Source organism: Budorcas taxicolor, chromosome 3 (assembly GCF_023091745.1).
Source record: "Budorcas taxicolor isolate Tak-1 chromosome 3, Takin1.1, whole genome shotgun sequence".
In the NCBI taxonomy this organism is placed as follows: domain Eukaryota; kingdom Metazoa; phylum Chordata; class Mammalia; order Artiodactyla; family Bovidae; genus Budorcas; species Budorcas taxicolor.
In genome coordinates this window covers 49,172-73,240 of record NC_068912.1, presented here as the reverse complement: position 1 = coordinate 73,240, position 24,069 = coordinate 49,172, and positions in this window count along the sequence as shown.

Sequence of the window (24,069 nt, the reverse complement as noted above, 5' to 3'; positions counted from 1 at the left end):
TGCAGCACGGAGGAAAGCGCACGTGCATGCTCCCACTCGAGAGGAGGCCTGACTCCCCTGGGGAGACTCAGAAGCACCCCAAGATCCATGGCAACACTGGATAGGAATACTCACCCAAGATCCATGGCAACACTGGATAGGAATACTCAGGTTCCTGCCCCGACTCCACACAAGGAGTGAGGCCCCGGCATGGACGGGAGAGGAATCCCGAGAGGTCCCCTAGCAACTCGCATGGGGACTGGCCTTTCCTGAGGCCACCAGAGCGGGTCCCTGAGGTCCCCGTCGTAACTCGAGAAGACCCGCTGCAACTCGAGAAAATCCAGGAGGTTCTCCCCTCCAGGAGAGATGAGGCCCATTTCCGATGAGGCGTCTCGAGGCTGACCACACCTCACCTCTGGAATTCGAAAGGGTCCTTCAAACCCTTGGTGCAAATCAAGAACTTCCCCGACATACCCGTCTCCACTCAAGAGGAAACACGAGGGTCCCGCCCACATCCAGAGGAGCCCCGTTTCCGCCTCGTAGCTCGAGAGGAGGGATCCTATCCCTGCTTCGTCGGGAAAGAGTTCTCGGCCTTCCCGTCGCATCTCAAGAGGTGGCCCTCTCAACAGGAACGGCGAGAGGAACTCCAGGGTCGTGCCACCATTCCAAGAATCCCCCAGATGTCTCAATCCATTACAGAGGAACCTATTTTCCCTTCACCGGCTCGTCTTTCACGCCGAGGATCGACTCACACCAAGGTGGCATGTGGCACAGCCCTGTGGGAAAGCCTCGTGGGAAAGCCTCGAATGAAAGTCTCGAGGGAAAGCCACAGATCCCTTGATCCACGTGACAGGAAGCGTGACACTACTGCTGCAGCTCGGGAGGAAAGCGTATGTGCATGGCCCCACTCGAGACGAGGCCTGACTCCCCTGGGGAGACTCAGAAGCACCCCAAGATCCATGGCAACACTGGAGAGGAATCCTCAGGTTCCGGCCGCGACTCCATACAAGTTCTTAGGCCCCGGCATGGACCGGAGAGGAATCCTGAGATGGCCCTAGCAACTCGCATGGCGACTGGCCTTTCCTGAGGTCACCAGAGCGGGTCCCTGAGGTCCCCGTCGTAACTCGAGAAGACCTGCCGCAACTCGAGAAAATCCAGGAGGTTCTCCCCTCCAGGCGAGATGAGGCCCATTTCCGCTGAGGCATCTCGAGGCTGATCACACTTCACCTCTGGAAGTTCGAAAGGGTCCTTCACACCCTTGGTGCAAATCAAGAAGTTCCCTGACATACCCGTCTCCATTCGAGAGGAAAAACGAGGTTCCCGCCCACATCCAGAGGAGCCCCTTTTCCGCCTCGTAGCTCGAGATGAGGGATCCTTTCCCTGCTTCATCGGGAAAGAGTTCCCGGCCTTCCCTTGGCATCTCAAGAGGAGGCCCTCTCAACAGGAACGGCGAGAGGAACTCCAGGGTCGTGCCACCATTCCAAGAGTGCCCCTGATGTCTCAGTCCATACCAGAGGAACCTATTTCCCTACACCGGCTCGTTTTTCACGCCGAGGATCGACTCTCACGAAGGTGGAACCTGGCACAGCCCTGTGGGAAAGCCTCGTGGAAAAGGCTCGAGGGAAAGCCACAGAACCCTTGATCCACGTGACAGGAAGCGTGACAGTACTGCTGCAGCACGGGAGGAAAGCGCACGTGCATGCTCCCAGTCGAGACGAGGCCTGACTCCCCTGGGGAGACTCAGAAGCACCCCAAGATCCATGGCAACACTGGAGAGGAATCCTCAGGTTCCTGCCCCGACTCCACACAAGGACTGAGGCCCCGGCATGGACGGGAGAGGAATCCCGAGAGGTCCCCAAGCAACTCGCATGGGGCTGGCCTTTCCTGAGGCCACCAGAGCGGGTCCCTGAGGTCCACGTTGTAACTAGAGAAGACCTGCCGCAACTCGAGAAAATCCAGGAGGTTCTCCCCTCCAGGAGAGATGGAGCCCATTTCCGATGAGGCGTCTCGAGGCTGACCACACCTCACCTCTGGAACTTCGAAAGGGTCCTTCACACCCTTGGTGCAAATCAAGAAGTTCCCCGACATACCCGTCTCCACTCGAGAGGAAACACGTGGGTCGCGCCCACATCCAGAGGAGTCCCGTTTCCATCTCGTAGCTCGAGATGAGGGATCCTTTCCCTGCTTCGTCGGTAAAGAGTTCACGGCCTTCCCGTCGCATCTCAAGAGGAGGCCCTCTCAACAGGAACGGCGAGAGGAACTCCAGGGTCGTGCCACCATTCGAAGAGTCCCCCAGATGTCTCAGTCCATTCCAGAGGAACTTCTTTTCCCTTCACCGGCTCGTCTTTCACGCCGAGGATCGACTCACACCAAGGTGGCACGTGGCACAGCCCTGTAGGTATGCCTCGTGGGAACGACTCGAGGGACAGACTCGAGGGAAAGCCACAGATCCCTTGATCCACGTGACAGGAAGCGTGACAATACTGCTGCAGCACGGGAGGAAAGCGCACGTGCATGCCCCCACTCGAGACGAGGCCTGACTCCCCTGGGGATACTCAGAAGCATCACAAAATCCATGGCAACACTCGAGAGGAATCCTCAGGTTCCGGCCCCGACTCCCCACAAGGACTGAGGCCCAGGCATGGACGGGAGAGGAATCCCGAGAGCTCCCCTAGCAACTCGCATGGGGACTGGCCTTTCCTGAGGCCACCAGAGCGGGTCCCTGAGGTCCCCGTCCTAACTCGAGAAGACCTGCCGCAACTCGAGAAAATCCAGGAGGTTCTCCCCTCCAGGCGAGATGAGACCCATTTCCCCTGAGGCGTCTCGAGGCTGATCACACCTTACCTCTGGCACTTCGAAAGGGTCCTTCACACCCTTGGTGCAAATCAAGAAGTTCCCCGACATATCCGTCTCCACTCGAGAGGAAACACGAGGGTCCCGCCCACATCCAGAGGAGCTCCGTTTCCGCCTCGTAGCTCGAGATGAGGGATCCTTTCCCTGCTTCGTCGGGAAAGAGTTCCCGGCGTTATCGTCGCATCTCAAGAGGAGGCCCACTCAACAGGAACGGCGAGAGGAACTCCAGGGTCGTGCCACCATTCCAAGAGTCCCCCAGATGTCTCAGTCCATTCCAGAGGAACCTCTTTTCAATTCACCGGCTCGTTTTTCACGCCGAGGATCGACTCACACCAAGGTGGCACGTGGCACAGCCCTGTGGGAAAGCCTCGTGGGAAAGCCTCGAGGGACAGCCTCCAGGGAAAGCCACAGATCCCTTGATCCACGTGACAGGAAGCGTGACACTACTGCTGCAGCTCGGGAGGAAAGCGCACGTGCATGCCCCCAATCGAGACGAGGCCTGACTCCCCTGGGGAGACTCAGAAGCACCCCAAGATCCATGGCAACATTGGAGAGGAATCCTCAGGTTCCGGCCCCGACTCCACACAAGGACTGAGGCCCCGACTTGGACGGGAGAGGAATCCCGAGAGGGCCCCTAGCAACTCGCATGGGGACTGGCCTTTCCTGAGGCCACCAGAGCGGGTCCCTGAGGTCCCCGTCGTAACTCGACAAGACCTGCCGCAAGTCGAGAAAATCTAGGAGGTTCTCCCCCTCAGGCGAGATGAGGCCCATTTCCGCTGAGGCGTCTCGAGGCTGATCACACCTCACCTCTGTAACTTCGAAAGGGTTCTTCACACCGTTGGTGCACATCAAGAAGTTCCCCGACATACCCGTCTCCACTCGAGAGGAAACACGAGGGGCCCGCCCACATTCACAGGAGACGCGTTTCCGCCTCATAGCTCGAGATGAGGGATCATTTCCCTGCTTCGTCGGGAAAGAGTTCCCGGCGATCCCGTCGCATCTCAAGAGGAGGCCCTCTCAACAGAAATGGCGAGAGGAACTCCAGGGTCCTGCCACCATTCAAGAGTCCCCCAGATGTCTCAGTCCATTCCAGAGGAACCTCTTTTCCCTTAACCGGCTCGTCTTTCACGCCGAGGATCGACTCACACCAAGGTGGCACAGCCCTGTGGGAAAGCCTCGTGGGAAAGCCTCGAGGGACAGCCTCGAGGGAAAGCCGCAGATCCCTTGATCCACGTGACAGGAAGCGTGACACTACTGCTGCAGCACGGGAGGAAATCGCACGTGCATGTCCCCACTCGAGACGAGGCCTGACTCCCCTGGGGAGACTCAGAAGCACCCCAAGATCCATGGCAACACTGGAGAGGAATCCTCAGGTTCCGGCCCCGACTCCACACAAGGACTGAGGCCCCGGCATGGACGGGAGAGGAATCCCGAGAGGTCCCCTAGCAACTCGCATGGGGACTGGCCTTTCCTGAGGCCACCAGAGCGGTCCCTGAGGTCGCCGTCGTAACTCGAGAAGACCTGCCGCAACTCGAAAAAATCCAGGAGGTTCTCCCCTCCAGGCGAGATGAGGCCCATTTCCGCTGAGGCGTCTCGAGGCTGATCACCCCTAACCTGTGGAACTTCGAAAGGGTCCTTCACACCCTTGCTGCAAATCAAGAAGTTCCCCGACATACCCGTCTCCACTCGAGAGGAAACACGAGGGTTCCGCCCACATCCAGAGGAGCCCCGTTTCCGCCTCGTAGCTCGAGATGGGGGATCCTTTCCCTGCATCGTCGGGAGAGTTCCCGGCGTTCCCGTCGCATCTCAAGAGAAGGCCCTCTCAACAGGAACGGCGAGAGGAATTCCAGGGTCGTGCCACCATTCCAAGAGTCCCCCAGATGTCTCAGTCCATACCAAGAAACTATTTTCCCTACACCGGCTCGTCTTTCACGCCGAGGATCGACTCACACCAAGGTGGCACGTGGCACAGCCCTGTGCGAAAGCCTCGTGGAAAAGGCCTGAGGGAAAGCCACAGAACCCTTGATCCACGTGACAGGAAGCGTGACAGTACTGTTACAGCACGGGAGGAAAGCGCACGTGCATGCTCCCACTCGAGACGAGGCCTGACTCCCCTGGGGAGACTCAGAAGCACTCCAAGATCCATGGCAACACTGGAGAGGAATCCTCAGGTTCCGGCCCCGACTCCACACAAGGACTGAGGCCCCGGCCTGGACGGGAGAGGAATCCCGAGAAGTCCCCAAGCAACTCGCATGGGGCTGGCCTTAACTGAGGCCTCCAGAGCGGGTCCCTGAGGTGCACGTTGTAACTAGAGAAGACCTGCCGCAACTCGAGAAAATCCAGGCGGTTCTCCCCTCCAGGAGAGATGAAGCCCATTTCCGATGAGGCGTCTCGAGGCTGATCACACCTCACCTCTGGAACTTCGAAAGGGTCCTTCACACCCTTGGTGCAAATCAAGAACTTCCCCGACATACCCGTCTCCACTCGAGAGGAAACACGAGGGTCCCGCCCACATCCAGAGGAGCCCCGGTTCCGCCTCGTAGCTTGAGATGAGGGATCCTTTCCCTGCTTCATCGGGAAAGAGTTCCTGGCGTTCCTGTCGCATCTCAAGAGGAGGACCTCTCAACAGGAACGGCGAGAGGAACTCCAGGGTCGTGCCACCATTCGAAGAGTCCCCCAGATGTCTCAGTCCATACCAAGAAACTATTTTCCCTACACCGGCTCGTCTTTCACGCCAAGGATCGACTCACACCAAGGTGGCACGTGGCACAGCCCTGTGGGAAAGCCTCGTGGGAAAGCCTCGTGGGAAAGCCTCGAGGCCAAGCCACAGATCCTTTGATCCAAGTGACTGGAAGCGTGACACTACTGCTGCAGCTTGGGCGGAAAGCGCACGTGCATGCCCCAACTCGAGACGAGGCCTGACTCCCCTGGGGATACTCAGAAGCATCCCAAAATGCATGGCAACACTGGAGAGGAATCCTCAGGTTCCGGCCCCGACTCCCCACAAGGACTGAGGCCCCGGCATGGACGGGAGAGGAATCCCGAGAGCTCCCCTAGCAACTCGCATGGGGACTGGCCTTTCCTGAGGCCACCAGAGCGGGTCCCTGAGGTCCCCGTCGTAACTCGAGAAGACCTGCCGCAACTCGAGAAAATCCAGGAGGTTCTCCCCTCCAGGCGAGATGAGACCCATTTCCCCTGAGGCGTCTCGAGGCTGATCACACCTTACCTCTGGAACTTCGAAAGGGTCCTTCACACCCTTGGTGCAAATCAAGAAGTTCCCCGACATACCCGTCTCCACTCGAGAGGAAACACGAGGGTCCCGCCACATCCAGAGGAGACCCGTTTCCGCCTCGTAGCTCTAGATGACGGATCCTTTCCCTGCTTCGTCGGGAAAGAGTTCCCGGCATTTCCGTCGCATCTCAAGAGGAGGCCCACTCAACAGGAACAGCGAGAGGAACTCCAGGGTCGTGCCACCATTCCAAGAGTCCCCCAGATGTCTCAGTCCATTCCAGAGGAACCTCTTTTCCCTTCACCGGCTCGTCTTTCACGCTGAGGATCGAATCACACCAAGGTGGCACTTGGCACAGCTCTGTGGGAAAGCCTCGTGGGAAAGCCTCGAGGGAAAAACTTGAGGGAAAACACAGATCCCTTGATCCACGTGACAGGAAGCGTGACACTACTGCTGCAGCTCGGGAGGAAAGCGCACGTGCATGCCCCAATTCGAGACGAGGCTTGACTCCCCTGGGGAGACTCAGAAGCACCCCAAGATCCATTGGAACACTGGAGAGGAATCCTCAGGTTCCGGCCCCGACTCCACACAAGGTCTTACGCCCCGGCATGGACGGGAGAGGAATCCCGAGAGGTCCCCTAGCAACTCGCATGGGGACTGGCCTTTCCTGAGGCCACCAGAGCGGGTTCCTGAGGTCCCCATCGTAACTCGAAAAGACCTGCCTCAACTCGAGAAAATCCAGGAGGTTCTCCCCTCCAGGCGAGATGAGGCCCATTTCCGCTGAGGCGTCTCGAGGCTGATCACACCTCACCTCTGGAACTTCGAAAGGGTCCTTCACACCCTTGGTGCAAATCAAGAAGTTCCCCGACATACCCGTCTCCACTCGAGAGGAAACACGAGGGACCCGCCAACATCCAGTGGAGCCCCGTTTCCTCCTCGTAGCTCGAGATGAGGGATCCTTTCCCTGCTTCGTCGGGAAAGAGTTCCCGGCCTTCCCGTCGCATCTCAAGAGGAGGCCCTCTAAACAGGAAGGGCGAGGGGAACTCCAGGGTCGTGCCACCATTCCACGAGTCCCCCAGATATCTCAGTCCATTCCAGAGGATTCTCTTTTCCCTTCACCGGCTCGTCTTTCACGCCGAGGATCGACTCACAGCAAGGTGGCACGTGGCACAGCCCTGTGGGAAAGCCTCGTGGGAAAGCCTCGAGGGAAAGCCACAGATCCCTTGATCCACGTGACAGGAAGCGTGACACTACTGCTGCAGCTCGGGAGGAAAGCGCACGTGCATGCCCCCACTCGAGACGAGGCCTGACTCCCCTGGGAGACTCAGATGCACCCCAAGACCAGTGGCATCACTGGAGAGGAATCCTCAGGTTCCGTCCCCGAATCCACACAAGGACTGAGACCCCGGCATGGATGGGAGCGGAATCCCGAGAGGTCCCCTAGCAACTCGCATGGGGACTGGCCTTTCCTGAGGCCACCATAGCGGGCCGCTGAGGTCCCCGTCGTAACTCGAGAAGACCTGCCGCAACTCGAGAAAATCCAGGAGGTTCTCCCCTCCAGGCGAGATGAGGCCCATTTCCGCTGAGTCGTCTCGAGGCTGATCACACCTAACCTCTGGATCTTCGAAAGGGTCCTTCACACCCTTGGTGCAAATCAAGAAGTTCCCCGACATACCCGTCTCCACTCGAGAGGAAACACGAGGGTCCCGCCCACATCCAGATTAGCCCCGTTTCGGCCTCATAGCTCGAGATGAGGGATCCTATCCCTGCTTCGTCGGGAAAGAGTTCCTGGCGTTCCCGTCGCATCTCAAGAGAAGGCCTTCTCAACAGGCATGGCGAGAGGAACTCCAGGGTCGTGCCACCATTCCAAGAGTCCCCCAGATGTCTCAGTCCTTTCCAGAGGAACTTCTTTTCCCTTCACCGGCTCGTGTTTCACGCCGAGGATCGACTCACACCAAGGTGGCACCTGGCACAGCAAAGTGGGAAAGCCTCGTGGGAAAGGCTCGAGGGAAAGCCACAGAACCCTTCATCCACGTGACAGGAAGCGTGACACTACTGCTGCAGCACGGGAGGAAAGCGCACGTGCATGCTCCCACTCGAGAGGAGGCCTGACTCCCCTGGGGAGACTCAGAAGCACCCCAAGATCCATGGCAACACTGGATAGGAATACTCAGGTTCCTGCCCCGACTCCACACAAGGAGTGAGGCCCCGGCATGGACGGGAGAGGAATCCCGAGAGGTCCCCTAGCAACTCGCATGGGGACTGGCCTTTCCTGAGGCCACCAGAGCGGGTCCCTGAGGTCCCCGTCGTAACTCGAGAAGACCCGCTGCAACTCGAGAAAATCCAGGAGGTTCTCCCCTCCAGGAGAGATGAGGCCCATTTCCGATGAGGCGTCTCGAGGCTGACCACACCTCACCTCTGGAATTCGAAAGGGTCCTTCAAACCCTTGGTGCAAATCAAGAACTTCCCCGACATACCCGTCTCCACTCAAGAGGAAACACGAGGGTCCCGCCCACATCCAGAGGAGCCCCGTTTCCGCCTCGTAGCTCGAGAGGAGGGATCCTATCCCTGCTTCGTCGGGAAAGAGTTCTCGGCCTTCCCGTCGCATCTCAAGAGGTGGCCCTCTCAACAGGAACGGCGAGAGGAACTCCAGGGTCGTGCCACCATTCCAAGAATCCCCCAGATGTCTCAATCCATTCCAGAGGAACCTATTTTCCCTTCACCGGCTCGTCTTTCACGCCGAGGATCGACTCACACCAAGGTGGCATGTGGCACAGCCCTGTGGGAAAGCCTCGTGGGAAAGCCTCGAATGAAAGTCTCGAGGGAAAGCCACAGATCCCTTGATCCACGTGACAGGAAGCGTGACACTACTGCTGCAGCTCGGGAGGAAAGCGTATGTGCATGGCCCCACTCGAGACGAGGCCTGACTCCCCTGGGGAGACTCAGAAGCACCCCAAGATCCATGGCAACACTGGAGAGGAATCCTCAGGTTCCGGCCGCGACTCCATACAAGTTCTTAGGCCCCGGCATGGACCGGAGAGGAATCCTGAGATGGCCCCTAGCAACTCGCATGGCGACTGGCCTTTCCTGAGGTCACCAGAGCGGGTCCCTGAGGTCCCCGTCGTAACTCGAGAAGACCTGCCGCAACTCGAGAAAATCCAGGAGGTTCTCCCCTCCAGGCGAGATGAGGCCCATTTCCGCTGAGGCATCTCGAGGCTGATCACACTTCACCTCTGGAAGTTCGAAAGGGTCCTTCACACCCTTGGTGCAAATCAAGAAGTTCCCTGACATACCCGTCTCCATTCGAGAGGAAAAACGAGGTTCCCGCCCACATCCAGAGGAGCCCCTTTTCCGCCTCGTAGCTCGAGATGAGGGATCCTTTCCCTGCTTCATCGGGAAAGAGTTCCCGGCCTTCCCTTGGCATCTCAAGAGGAGGCCCTCTCAACAGGAACGGCGAGAGGAACTCCAGGGTCGTGCCACCATTCCAAGAGTGCCCCTGATGTCTCAGTCCATACCAGAGGAACCTATTTCCCTACACCGGCTCGTTTTTCACGCCGAGGATCGACTCTCACGAAGGTGGAACCTGGCACAGCCCTGTGGGAAAGCCTCGTGGAAAAGGCTCGAGGGAAAGCCACAGAACCCTTGATCCACGTGACAGGAAGCGTGACAGTACTGCTGCAGCACGGGAGGAAAGCGCACGTGCATGCTCCCAGTCGAGACGAGGCCTGACTCCCCTGGGGAGACTCAGAAGCACCCCAAGATCCATGGCAACACTGGAGAGGAATCCTCAGGTTCCTGCCCCGACTCCACACAAGGACTGAGGCCCCGGCATGGACGGGAGAGGAATCCCGAGAGGTCCCCAAGCAACTCGCATGGGGCTGGCCTTTCCTGAGGCCACCAGAGCGGGTCCCTGAGGTCCATGTTGTAACTAGAGAAGACCTGCCGCAACTCGAGAAAATCCAGGAGGTTCTCCCCTCCAGGAGAGATGGAGCCCATTTCCGATGAGGCGTCTCGAGGCTGACCACACCTCACCTCTGGAACTTCGAAAGGGTCCTTCACACCCTTGGTGCAAATCAAGAAGTTCCCCGACATACCCGTCTCCACTCGAGAGGAAACACGTGGGTCGCGCCCACATCCAGAGGAGTCCCGTTTCCATCTCGTAGCTCGAGATGAGGGATCCTTTCCCTGCTTCGTCGGTAAAGAGTTCACGGCCTTCCCGTCGCATCTCAAGAGGAGGCCCTCTCAACAGGAACGGCGAGAGGAACTCCAGGGTCGTGCCACCATTCGAAGAGTCCCCCAGATGTCTCAGTCCATTCCAGAGGAACTTCTTTTCCCTTCACCGGCTCGTCTTTCACGCCGAGGATCGACTCACACCAAGGTGGCACGTGGCACAGCCCTGTAGGTATGCCTCGTGGGAACGACTCGAGGGACAGACTCGAGGGAAAGCCACAGATCCCTTGATCCACGTGACAGGAAGCGTGACAATACTGCTGCAGCACGGGAGGAAAGCGCACGTGCATGCTCCCAGTCGAGACGAGGCCTGACTCCCCTGGGGAGACTCAGAAGCACCCCAAGATCCATGGCAACACTGGAGAGGAATCCTCAGGTTCCTGCCCCGACTCCACACAAGGACTGAGGCCCCGGCATGGACGGGAGAGGAATCCCGAGAGGTCCCCAAGCAACTCGCATGGGGCTGGCCTTTCCTGAGGCCACCAGAGCGGGTCCCTGAGGTCCACGTTGTAACTAGAGAAGACCTGCCGCAACTCGAGGAAATCCAGGAGGTTCTCCCCTCCAGGAGAGATGGAGCATTTCCGATGAGGCGTCTCGAGGCTGACCACACCTCACCTCTGGAACTTCGAAAGGGTCCTTCACACCCTTGGTGCAAATCAAGAACTTCCCCGACATACCCGTCTCCACTCGAGAGGAAACACGAGGGTCCCAACCACATCCAGAGGAGCCCCGTTTCTGCCTCATAGCTCGAGATGAGGGATCCTATCACTGCTTCGTCGGGAAAGAGTTCCGGGCCTTCCCGTGGCATCTCAAGAGGAGGCCCTCTCAACAGGAACGGCGAGAGGAACTCCAGGGTCGTGCCACCATTCCAAGAGTGCCCCTGATGTCTCAGTCCATACCAGAGGAACCTCTTTTCCCTACACCGGCTCGTTTTTCACGCCGAGGATCGACTAACACCAAGGTGGCACCTGGCACAGCCCTGTGGGAAAGCCTCGTGAAAAATGCTCGAGGGAAAGCCACAGAACCCTTGATCCACGTGACAGGAAGCGTGACAGTACTGCTGCAGCACGGGAGGAAAGCGCACGTGCATGCTCCCACTCGAGACGAGGCCTGACTCCCCTGGGGAGACTCAGAAGCACCCCTAGATCCATGGCAACACTGGAGAGGAATCCTCAGGTTCCGGCCCCGACTCCACACAAGGTCTTAGGCCCCGGCATGGACGGGAGAGGAATCCCGAGCGGGCCCCTAGCAACTCGCATGGGGACTGGCCTTTCCTGAGGCCACCAGAGCGGGTCCCTGAGGTCCCCGTCGTAACTCGAGAAGACCTGCCGCAACTCGAGAAAATCCAGGAGGTTCTCCCCTCCAGGCGAGATGAGGCCCATTTCCGCTGAGGCGTCTCGAGGCTGACCACACCTCACCTCTGGAACTTCGAAAGGGTCCTTCACACCCTTGGTGCAAATCAAGAAGTTCCCCGACATACCCGTCTCCACTCGAGAGGAAACACGAGGGTCCCAACCACATCCAGAGGAGCCCCGTTTCTGCCTCATAGCTCGAGATGAGGGATCCTATCACTGCTTCGTCGGGAAAGAGTTCCGGGCCTTCCCGTCGCATCTCAAGAGGAGGCCCTCTCAACAGGAACGGCGAGAGGAACTCCAGGGTCGTGCCACCATTCCAAGAGACCCCCAGATATCTCAGTCCATTCCAGAGGATCCTCTTTTCCCTTCACCGGCTCGTCTTTCACGCCGAGGATCGAATCACACCAAGGTGGCACGTGGCACAGCCCTGTGAAAAAGCCTCGTGGGAAAGCCTCGAGGGAAAGCCACAGATCCCTTGATCCAAGTGACAGGAAGCGTGACACTACTGCTGCACCTTGGGAAGAAAGCGCACGTGCATGCCCCCACTCGAGACGAGGCCTGACTCCCCTGGGGAGACTCAGAAGCACCCCAAGATCCATGGCAACACTGGAGAGGAATCCTCAGGTTCCGGCCCTGACTCCACACAAGGTCTTAGGCCCCGGCATGGACGGGAGAGGAATCCCGAGATGGCCCCTAGCAACTCGCATGGGGACTGGCCTTTCCTGAGGCCACCAGAGCGGGTCCCTGAGGTCCCCGTCGTAACTCGAGAAGACCTGCCGCAACTCGAGAAAATCCAGGAGGTTCTCCCCTCCAGGCGAGATGAGGCCCATTTCCGCTGAGGCGTCTCGAGGCTGACCACACCTCACCTCTGGAACTTCGAAAGGGTCCTTCACACCCTTGGTGCAAATCAAGAAGTTCCCCGACATACCCGTCTCCACTCGAGAGGAAACACGTGGGTCCCGCCCACATCCAGAGGCGTCCCGTTTCCATCTCGTAGCTCGAGATGAGGGATCCTTTCCCTGCTTCGTCGGTAAAGAGTTCACGGCCTTCCCGTCGCATCTCAAGAGGAGGCCCTCTCAACAGGAACGGCGAGAGGAACTCCAGGGTCGTGCCACCATTCGAAGAGTCCCCCCAGATGTCTCAGTCCATTCCAGAGGAACTTCTTTTCCCTTCACCGGCTCGTCTTTCACGCCGAGGATCGACTCACACCAAGGTGGCACGTGGCACAGCCCTGTAGGTATGCCTCGTGGGAACGACTCGAGGGACAGACTCGAGGGAAAGCCACAGATCCCTTGATCCACAGTGACAGGAAGCGTGACAATACTGCTGCAGCACGGGAGGAAAGCGCACGTGCATGCTCCCACTCGAGACGAGGCCTGACTCCCCTGGGGAGACTCAGAAGCACCCCTAGATCCATGGCAACACTGGAGAGGAATCCTCAGGTTCCGGCCCCGAATCCACACAAGGTCTTACGCCCCGGCATGGACAGGAGAGGGAATCCCGAGCGGGCACCTAGCAACTCGCATGGGGACTGGCCTTTCCTGAGGCCACCAGAGCGGGTCCCTGAGGTCCCCGTCGTAAGTCGTAACTCGAGAAGACCTGCCGCAACTCGAGAAAATCCAGGAGGTTCTCCCATCCAGGCGAGATGAGGCCCATTTCCGCTGTGGCGTCTCGAGGCTGACCACACCTCACCTCTGAACTTCGAAAGGGTCCTTCACACCCTTGGTGCAAATCAAGAAGTTCCCCGACATACCCGTCTCCACTCGAGAGGAAACACGAGGGTCCCAACCACATCCAGAGGAGCCCCGTTTCTGCCTCATAGCTCGAGATGAGGGATCCTATCACTGCTTCGTCGGGAAAGAGTTCCGGGCCTTCCCGTCGCATCTCAAGAGGAGGCCCTCTCAACAGGAACGGCGAGAGGAACTCCAGGGTCGTGCCACCATTTGAAGAGACCCCCAGATATCTCAGTCCATTCCAGAGGATCCTCTTTTCCCTTCACCGGCTCGTCTTTCACGCCGAGGATCAAATCACACCAAGGTGGCACGTGGCACAGCCCTGTGAAAAAGCCTCGTGGGAAAGCCTCGAGGGAAAGCCTCGAGGGAAAGCCACAGATCCCTTGATCCAAGTGACAGGAAGCGTGACACTACTGCTGCAGCTCGGGAGGAAAGCGCACGTGCATGCCCCCACACGAGACGAGGCCTGACTTCCCAGGGGAGACTCAGAAGCATCCCAAGATCCAAGGCAACACTGGAGAGGAAATCCTCAGGTTCCGGCCCCGACTCAGCACAAGGACTGAGGCCCCGGCATGGACGGGAGAGGAATCCCGAGAGGTCCCCTAGCAACTGGCATGGGGACTGGCCTTTCCTGAGGCCACCAGAGCGGGTCCCTGAGGTCCCCGTCGTAACTCGAGAAGACCTGCCGCAACTCGAGAAACTCCAGGAGGTTCTCCCCTCCAGGCGAGATGAGACCCATTTCCCTGAGGCGTCTCGAGGCTGATCACACTTTACCTCTGGAACTTCGAAAGGGTCCTTCACACCCTTGGTGCAAATCAAGAAGTTCCCCGACATACCCGTCTCCACTCGAGAGGAAATACGAGGGTCCCAACCACATCTAGAGGAGCCCCGTTTCCGCCTCGTAGCTCTAGATGAGGGATCCTAGCCTGCTTCATCGGGAAAGAGTTCCGGCATTCCCGTCGCATCTCAAGAGGAGGCCCTCTCAACAGGAACGGCGAGAGGAACTCCAGGGTCATGCCACCATTCCAAGAGTCCCCCAGATGTATCAGTCCATTCCAGAGTATACTCTTTTTCCTTCACCGGCTCGTCTTTCACGCCGAGGATCAACTCACACCAAGGTGGCACGTGGCACAGCCCTGTGGGAAAGCCTCGTGGGAAAGCCTCGAGGGACAGCCTCGAGGGAAAGCCAAATATCCCTTGATTCACGTGACAGGAAGCGTGACACTACTGCTGCAGCTCGGGAGGAAAGCGCACGTGCATGCCCCCACTCGAGACGATGCCTGAGTCCCCTGGGGTGACTCAGAAGCACCCCAAGATCCATGGCAACACTGGAGAGGAATCCTCATGTTCCGGCCCCGACTTCACACAAGGTCTTAATCCCCGGCATGGACGGGAGAGGAATCCCGAGAGGGCCCCTAGCAACTTGCATGGGGACTGGCCTTTCCTGAGGCCACCAGAGCGGGTCCCTGAGGTCCCCGTCGTAACTCGAGAAGACCTGCCGCAACTCGAGAAAATCCAGGAGGTTCTCCCCTCCAGTTGAGATGAGGCCCATGTCCGCTGAGGCGTCTGGAGGCTGATCACACCTCACCTCTGGAACTTCGAAAGGGTCCTTCACACCCTTGGTGCAAATCAAGAAGTTCCCCGACATACCCGTCTCCACTCGAGAGGAAATACGAGGGTCCCCTCCCACATCCAGAGGAGCCCCGTTTCCGCCTCGTAGCTCGAGATGAGGGATCCTTTCCCTGCTTAGTCTGGAAAGAGTTCCCGGAGTTCCCATTAGATCTCAAGAGGAGGCTCTCTCAACAGGAACGGCGAGAGGAACTCCAGGGTCGTGCCACCATTCCAAGAGTCCCCCAGATGTCTCAGTCCATACCAGAGGAAACTCTTTTCCCTACACCGGCTCGTTTCTCAAGCCGAGAATCGACTCACACCAAGGTGGCACGTGGCACAGCCCTGTGGGAAAGCCTCGTGGGAAAGCCTCGAGGGACAGCCTCGAGGGAAAGTCACAGATCCCTTGATCCACGTGACAGGAAGCGTCACACTACTGCTGCACCTCGGGAGGAAAGCGCACGTGCAAGACCCCACTCGAGAGGAGGCCTGACTCCCCGGGCAGACTCAGAAGAACCCCAAGATCCATGGCAACACTGGAGAGGAATCCTCAGGTTCCGGCCCCGACTCCACACAAGGACTGAGGCCCCGGCATGGACGGGAGAGGAATCCCGAGAGGTCCCCTAGCAACTCGCATGGGGACTGGCCTTTCCTGAGGCCACCAGAGCGGGTCCCTGAGGTCCCCGTCGTAACTCGAGAAGACCTGCCGCAACTCGAGAAAATCCAGGAGGTTCTCCCCTCCAGGCGAGATGAGGCCCATTTCCGCTGAGGCGTCTCGAGGCTGATCACACCTCACCTCTGGGACTTCGAAAGGGTCCTTCACACCCATGGTGCAAATCAAGAAGTTCCCCGACATACCTGTCTCCTCTCGAGAGGAATCACGAGGGTCCCGCCCATATCCAGAGGAGCCCCGTTTCCCCCTGGTAGCTCGAGATGAGGGATCCTTTCCCAGCTTCGTCGGCTAAGAGTTCCCGGCGTTCCCGTCCCATCTCAAGAGGAGGCCCTGTCAACATGAACGGCGAGAGGAACTCCAGGGTCGTGCCACCATTCCTAGAGTCCCCCAGATATCTCAGCCCATTCCAGAGGAACCTCTTTTCCCTTCACCGGCTCGTCTTTCACGCCGAGGATCGACTCACACCAAGGTGGCACGTGGCACAGCCCTGTGGGAAAGCCTCGTGGGAAAGCCTCGAGGACAGCCTCGAGGGAAAGTCACAGATCACTTGATCCACGTGACAGGAAGCGTGACACTACTGCTGCAGCTCGGGAGGAAAGCGCACGTGCAAGACCCCACTCGAGAGGAGGCCTGACTCCCCGGGGAGACTCAGAAGCACCCCAAGATCCATGGCAACACTGGAGAGGAATCCTCAGGTTCCGGCCCCGACTCCACACAAGGACTGAGGCCCCGGCATGGACGGGAGAGGAATCCCGAGTGGCCCCCTAGCAAATCGCATGGGGACTGGCCTTTCCTGAGGCCACCAGAGCGGGTCCCTGAGGTCCCCGTCGTAACTCGAGAAGACCTGCCGCAACTCGAGAAAATCCAGGAGGTTCTCCCCTCCAGGCTAGATGAGGCCCATTTCCGCTGAGGCATCTCGAGGCTGATCACACCTCACCTCTGGGACTTCGAAAGGGTCCTTCACACCCTTGGTGCAAATCAAGAAGTTCCCCGACATACCCTTCTCCTCTCGAGAGGAATCACGAGGGTCCCGCCCATATCCAGAGGAGCCCCGTTTCCCCCTGGTAGCTCGAGATGAGGGATCCTTTCCCTGCTTCGTCGGCTAAGATTTCCCGGCGTTCCCGTCCCATCTCAAGAGGAGACCCTGTCAACAGGAACGGCGAGAGGAACTCCAGGGTCGTGCCACCATTCCAAGAGTCCCCCAGATGTCTCAGTCCATTCCAGAGGAACCTCTTTTCCCTTCACCGGCTCGTTTTTCAAGCCGAGGATCGACTCACTCCAAGGTGGCACTTGGCACAGCCCTGTGGGAAAGCCTCGTGGGAAAGCCTCGAGGGACAGCCTCGAGGGAAATCCAAATATCCCTTGATCCACGTGACAGGAAACGTGACACTACTGCTGCAGCTCGGGAGCAAAGCGCACGTGCATGCCCCCACTCGAGACGATGCCTGAGTCCCCTGGGGTGACTCAGAAGCACCCCAAGATCCATGGCAACACTGGAGAGGAATCCTCAGGTTCCGGCCCCGAATCCACACAAGGTCTTAAGCCCCGGCATGGACGGGAGAGGAATCCCCAGATGGCCCCTAGCAACTTGCATGGGGACTGGACTTTCCTGAGGCCACCAGAGCGGGTCCCTGAGGTCCCCGTCGTAACTCGAGAAGACCTGCAGCAACTCGAGAAAATCTAGGAGGTTCTCCCCTCCAGGCGAGATGACGCCCATTTCCGCTGAGGCATCTCGAGGCTGATCACACCTCACCTCTGGAACTTCGAAAGGGTCCTACACACCCTTGGTGCAAATCAAGAAGTTCCCCGACATACCCGTCTCCACTCGAGAGGAAACACGAGGGTCCCGCCCACATCCAGAGGAGCCCGGTTTCCGCCTCGTAGCTCGAGATGAGGTATCCTTTCCCTGCTTCGTCGGGAAAGAGTTCCCGGCGTTCCCGTCGCATCTCAAGAGGAGGCCCTCTCAACAGGAACGGCGAGAGGAACTCCAGGGTCGTGCCACCATTCCAAGAGTCCCCCAGATATCTCAGTCCATTCCAGAGGAACCTCTTTTCAGTTCAACGGCTCGTCTTTCACGCCGAGGATCGACTGACACCAAGGTGGTACGTGGCACAGCCCTGTGGGAAAGCCTCGTGGCAAAGCCTCGAGGGACAGCCTCGAGTGAAAGTCACAGATCCCTTGATCCACGTGACAGGAAGCGTCACACTACTGCTGCAGCTCGGGAGGAAAGCGCACGTGCAAGCTCCCACTCGAGAGGAGGCCTGACTCCCCGGGGAGACTCAGAAGCACCCCAAGATCCATGGCAACACTGGAGAGGAATCCTCAGGTTCCGGCCCCGACTCCACACAAGGACTGAGGCCCCGGCATGGACGGGAGAGGAATCCCGAGAGGCCCCCTAGCAACTCGCATGGGGACTGGCCTTTCCTGAGGCCACCAGAGCGGGTCCCTGAGGTCCCCGTCGTAACTCGAGAAGACCTGCCGCAACTCGAGAAAATCCAGGAGGTTCTCCCCTTCAGGCGAGATGAGGCCCATTTCCGCTGAGGCGTCTCGAGGCTGATCACACCTCACCTCTGGGATTTCGAAAGGGTCCTTCACACCCTTGGTGCAAATCAAGAAGTTCCCCGACATACCTGTCTCCTCTCGAGAGGAATCACGAGAGTCCCGCCCATATCCAGAGGAGCCCCGTTTCTGCCTGGTAGCTCGAGATGAGGGATCCTTTCCCTGCTTCGTCGGCTAAGAGTTCCCGGCGTTCCCGTCCCATCTCAAGAGGAGGCCCTGTCAACAGGAACGGCGAGAGGAACTCCAGGGTCGTGCCACCATTCCAAGAGTCCCCCAGATGTCTCAGTCCATTCCAGAGGAACCTCTTTTCCCTACACCGGCTCGTTTTTCAAGCCGAGGATCGACTCACACCAAGGTGGCACGTGGCACAGCCCTGTGGGAAAGCCTCGTGGGAAAGCCTCGAGGGACAGCCTCGAGGGAAAGCCACAGATCCCTTGATCCACGTGACAGGAAGCGTGACACTACTGCTGCAGCTCGGGAGGAAAGCACACGTGCATGCCCCCACTCGAAACGAGGCCTGACGCCCCTGGGGAGTCTCAGAAGCACCCCAAGATCCACGGCAACACTGGAGAGGAATCCTCAGGTTCCGGCCCCAACTCCACACAAGGACTGAGGCCCCGGCATGGACGGGAGAGGAATCCCGAGATGGCCCCTAGCAACTCGCATGGGGACTGGCCTTTCCTGAGGCCACCAGAGCGGGTCCCTGAGGTCCCCGTCGTAACTCAAGAAGACCTGCCGCAACTCGAGAAAATCCAGGAGGTTCTCCCCTTCAGGCGAGATAAGGCCCATTTCCGCTGAGGCGTCTGGAGGCTGATCACACCTCACCTCTGGAACTTCGAAAGGGTCCTTCACACCCTTGGTGCAAATCAAGAAGTTCCCCGACATACCCGTCTCCACTCGAGAGGAAACACGTGGGTCCCGCCCACATCCAGAGGAGCCCCGTTTCCGCCTCATAGCTCGAGATGAGGGATCCTTTCCCTTCTTCGTCGGGAAAGAGTTCCCGGCGTTCCCGTCACATCTCAAGAGGAGGCTCTCTCAATAGGAACGGCGAGAGGAACTCCAGGGTCGTGCCACCATTCCAAGAGTCCCCCAGATGTCTCAGTCCATACCAGAGGAATCTCTTTTCCCTACACCGGCTCGTTCCTCAAGCAGAGGATCGACTCACACCAAGGTGGCACGTGGCACAGTCCTGTGGGAAAGCCTCGTGGGAAAGCCTCGAGGGACAGCCTCGAGGGAAAGCCAAATATCCCTTGATCCACGTGACAGGAAGCGTGACACTACTGCTGCAGCTCGGGAGGAAATCGCACGTGCATGCCCCCACTCGAGAAGATGCCTGAGTCCCCTGGGGTGACTCAGAAGCACCCCAAGATCCATTGCAACACCTGAGAGGAATCCTCAGGTTCCGGCCCCGACTACACACAAGGACTGAGGCCCCGGCATGGACGGGAGAGGAATCCCGAGAGGTTCCCTATCAACTCGCATGGGGCCTGGTCAATCCTGAGGCCACCAGAGCGGGTCCTTGAGGTCCCCGTCGTAGCTCGAGAAGACCTGCCGCAACTCGAGAAAATCCAGGAGGTTCTCCCCTCCAGGCGAGATGATGCCCATTTCCATTTAGGCGTCTCGAGGCTGATCACAGCTCACCTCTGGAACGTCGAAAGGGATTTTCACACCCTTGGTGCAAATCAAGAAGTTCCCCGACATACCCGTCTCCACTCGAGAGGAATCACGAGGGTCCCGCCCACATCCAGAGGAGCCCCGTTTCCGCCTCGTAGCTCGAGATGAGGGATCCTTTCCCTGCTTCGTCGGGAAAGAGTTCCAGGCGTTCCCGTCGCATCTCATGAGGAGGCCCTCTCAACAGGAACGGCGAGAGGAACTCCAGGGTCGTGCCACCATTCCAAGAGTCCCCCAGATGTCTCAGTCCATTCCAGAGGAACCTCTTTTCCCTACACCGGCTCGTCTTTCACGCCGAGGATCGACTCACACCAAGGTGGCACGTGGCACAGCCCTGTGGGAAAGCCTCGTGGGAAAGCCTCGAGTGAAAGTCTCGAGGGAAAGCCACAGATCCCTTGATCCACGTGACAGGAATCGTGACACTACTGCTGCAGCTAGGGAGGAAAGCGCATGTGTATGCCCCCACTCGAGACGAGGCCTGACTCCCCTGGGGAGACTCAGAAGCACCCCAAGATCCATGGCAACACTGGAGAGGAATCCTCAGGTTCCGGCCCCGACTCCACACAAGGACTCAGGCCCCGGCATGGACGGGAGAGGAATCCCGAGAGGCTCCCTATCAACTCGCATGGGGCCTGGTCTTTCCTGAGGCCACCAGAGCGGGTCCCTGAGGTCCCCGTCGTAACTCGAGAAGACCTGCCCCAACTCGAGAAAATCCAGGAGGTTCTCCCCTCCAGGCGAGATGAGGCCCATTTCCGCTGAGGCGTCTCGAGGCTGTTCACACCTCACCTCTGGAACTTCGAAAGGGTCCTTCACACACTTGGTGCAAATCAAGAAGTTCCCCGACATACCCGTCTCCACTCGAGAGGAAACACGAGGGTCCCGCCCACATCCAGAGGAGCCCCGTTTCCGCCTCGTAGCTCGAGATGAGGGATCCTTTCCCTGCTTCGTCGGGAAAGAGTTCTCGGCCTTCCCATCGCATCTCAAGAGGAGGCCCTCTCAATAGGAACGGCGAGAGGAACTCGAGGGTCGTGCCATCATTCCAAGATGCCCCTAGATGTCTCAATCTATTCCAGAGGAACCTTTTTTCCCTTCACTGGCTCGTCTTTCACGCCGAGGATCGACTCACACCAAGGTGGCACGTGGCACAGCCCTGTGGGAAAGCCTCGTGGGAAAGCCTCGAGTGAAAGTCTCGAGGGAAAGCCACAGATCCCTTGATCCTCGTGACAGGAAGCGTGACACTACTGCTGCAGCCTGGGAGGAAAGCACACGTGCATGCCCCCATTCGAGACGAGGCCTGACTCCCCTGGGGAGACTCAGAAGCACCCCAAGATCCATGGCAACACTGGAGAGGAATCCTCAGGTTCCGGCCCCGAATCCACACAAGGACTCAGGCCCCGGCATGGACGGGAGAGGAATCCCGAGAGGTCCCCAAGCAACTCGCGTGGGGACTGGCCTTTCCTGAGGCCACCAGAGCGGGTCCCTGAGGTCCCCGTCGTAACTCGAGAAGACCTGCCGCAACTCGAGAAAATCCAGGAGGTTCTCCCCTGCAGGCGAGATGAGGCCCATTTCCGCTGAGACGTTTCTTGGCTGATCACACCTCACTTCTGAAACTTCGAAACGGTCCTTCACACCCTTGGTGCAAATCAGGAGATCCCCGACATACCCGTCTCCACTCGAGAGGAAACACGAGGGTCCCACCAATATCCAGAGGAGCCCGGTTTCCGCCTCGTATCTCGAGATGAGGGATCCATTCCCTGCTTCGTCGGGAAAGAGTTCTCGGCGTTCCCGTCGCATCTCAAGTGGAGGCCCTCTCAACAGGAACGGCGAGAGGAACTCCAGGGTCGTGCCACCATTCCAAGAGTCCCCCTCATGTCTCAGTCCATTCCAGAGGAACCTCTTTTCCCTTCACCGGCTCGTCTTTCACGCCGAGGATCGACTCACACCGAGGTGGCACGTGGCACAGCCCTGTGGGAAAGCCTCGTGGGAAAGCCTCGAGGGACAGCCTCGAGGGAAAGCCAAATATCCCTTGATCCACGTGACAGGAAGCGTGACACTTCTGCTGCAGCTCGGGAGGAAAGCGCATGTGCATGCCCCCACTGGAGACGAGGCCTGACTCCACTGGGGAGACTCAGAAGCACCCCAAGATCCATGGCAACACTGGAGAGGAAACCTCAGTTTCTGGCCCCGAATCCACACAAGGACTGAGGCCCCGGCATGGACGGGAGAGGAATCCAGAGAGGTCCCCTAGCAACTCGCATTGGGACAGTCCTTTCCTGTGGCCACAAGAGCGGGTCCCTGAGGTCCCCGCCGTAACTCGAGAAGACCTCCCGCAACTCGAGAAAATCCAGGAGGTTCTCCCCTCCAGGCGAGATGAGGCCCATTTCCGCTGAGGCGTCTCGAGGCTGATCACACCTCACCTCTGGAACTTCGAAAGGGTCTTTCACAGCCTTGGTGCAAATCAAGAAGTTCCCCGACATACCCGTCTCCACTCGAGAGGAATCACGAGGGTCCCGCCCATATCCAGAGGAGCCCCGTTTCCGCCTCGTAGCTCGAGATGAGTGATCCTTTCCCTGCTTCGTCGGGAAAGAGTTCCCGGCATTCCCGTCGCATCTCAAGAGGAGGCCCTCTCAACAGGAACGGCGAGAGAACTCCAGGGTCGTGCCACCATTCGAAGAGTCCCCCAGATGTCTCAGTCCATTCCAGAGGAAACTCTTTTCCCTTCACCGGCTCGTCTTTCACGCCGAGGATCGACTCACACCAAGGTGGCACGTGGCACAGCCCTGTGGGAAAGCCTCGTGGGAAAGCCTCGAGGGACAGCCTCGAGGGAAAGCCACAGATCCCTTGATCCACGTGACCTGAAGCGTGACACTACTGCTGCAGCTCGGGAGGAAATCGCACGTGCATGCTCCCACACGAGACGAGGCCTGACTCCCCTGGGGAGACTCAGAAGCACCCCAAGATCCATGGCAACACTGGAGAGGAATCCTCAGGTTCCGGCCCTGACTCCACACAAGGTTCAGGCCCCGGCATGGACGGGAGAGGAATCCCGAGAGGTTCCCTATCATCTCGCATGGGGCCTAGTCTTTCCTGAGGCCACCAGAGCGGGTCCCTGAGGTGCCCGTCGTAACTCGAGAAGACCTGCCGCAACTCGAGAAATTCCAGGAGGTTTTCCCCTCCAGGCGAGATGAGGCCCATTTCCGTTGAGGTGTCTCGAGGCTGATCACACCTCACCTCTGCAACGTCGAAAGGGTTCTTCACACCCTTGGTGCAAATCAAGAAGTTCCCTGACATACCCGTCTCCACTCGAGAGGAAACACGAGGGTCCCGCCCACATCCAGAGGAGCCCCGTTTCCGCCTCGTAGCTCGAGATGAGGGATCCTTTCCCTGCTTCGTCGGGAAAGAGTTCTGGGCCTTCCCGTCGCATCTCAAGAGGAGGCCCTCTCAACAGGAACGGGGAGAGGAACTCCAGGGTCGTGCCACCATTCCAAGAGTCCCCCAGATGTCTCAGTCCATTCCAGAGGAACCTCTTTTCCCTTCACCGGCTCGTCTTTCACGCCAAGGATCGACTCACACCAAGGTGGCACGTGGCACAGCACTGTGGGAAAGCCTCATGGGAAAGCCTCGAGGGACAGCCTCGAGGGAACGCCACAGATCCCTTGATCCACGTGAGAGGAAGCGTGACACTACTGCTGCAGCTCGGGAGGAAAGCGCACGTGCATGCCCCCATTCGAGACGAGGCCTGACTCCCCTGTGGAGACTCAGAAGCACCACAAGATCCATGGCAACACTGGAGAGGAATCCTCAGGTTCCGGCCCAGACTCCACACAAGGAGTGAGGCCCCGGAATGGACGGGAGAGGAATCCCGAGAGGTCCCCTAGCAACTCGCATGGGGACTGGCCTTTCCTGAGGCCACCATAGCGGGTCGCTGAGGTCCAGGTCGTAACTCGAGAAGACCTGCCGCAACTCGAGAAAATCCAGGAGGTTCTCCCCTCTAGGCGAGATGAGGCCTATTTCCGCTGAGGCGTCTCCAGGCTGATCACACCTCACTTCTGGAACTTCGAAAGGGTCCTACACACCCTTGGTGCAAATCAAGAAGATCCCCGACATACCCGTCTCCACTCGAGAGGAAACACGAGGGTCCCGCCCACATCCAGAGGAGCCCCGTTTCCGCCTCGTAGC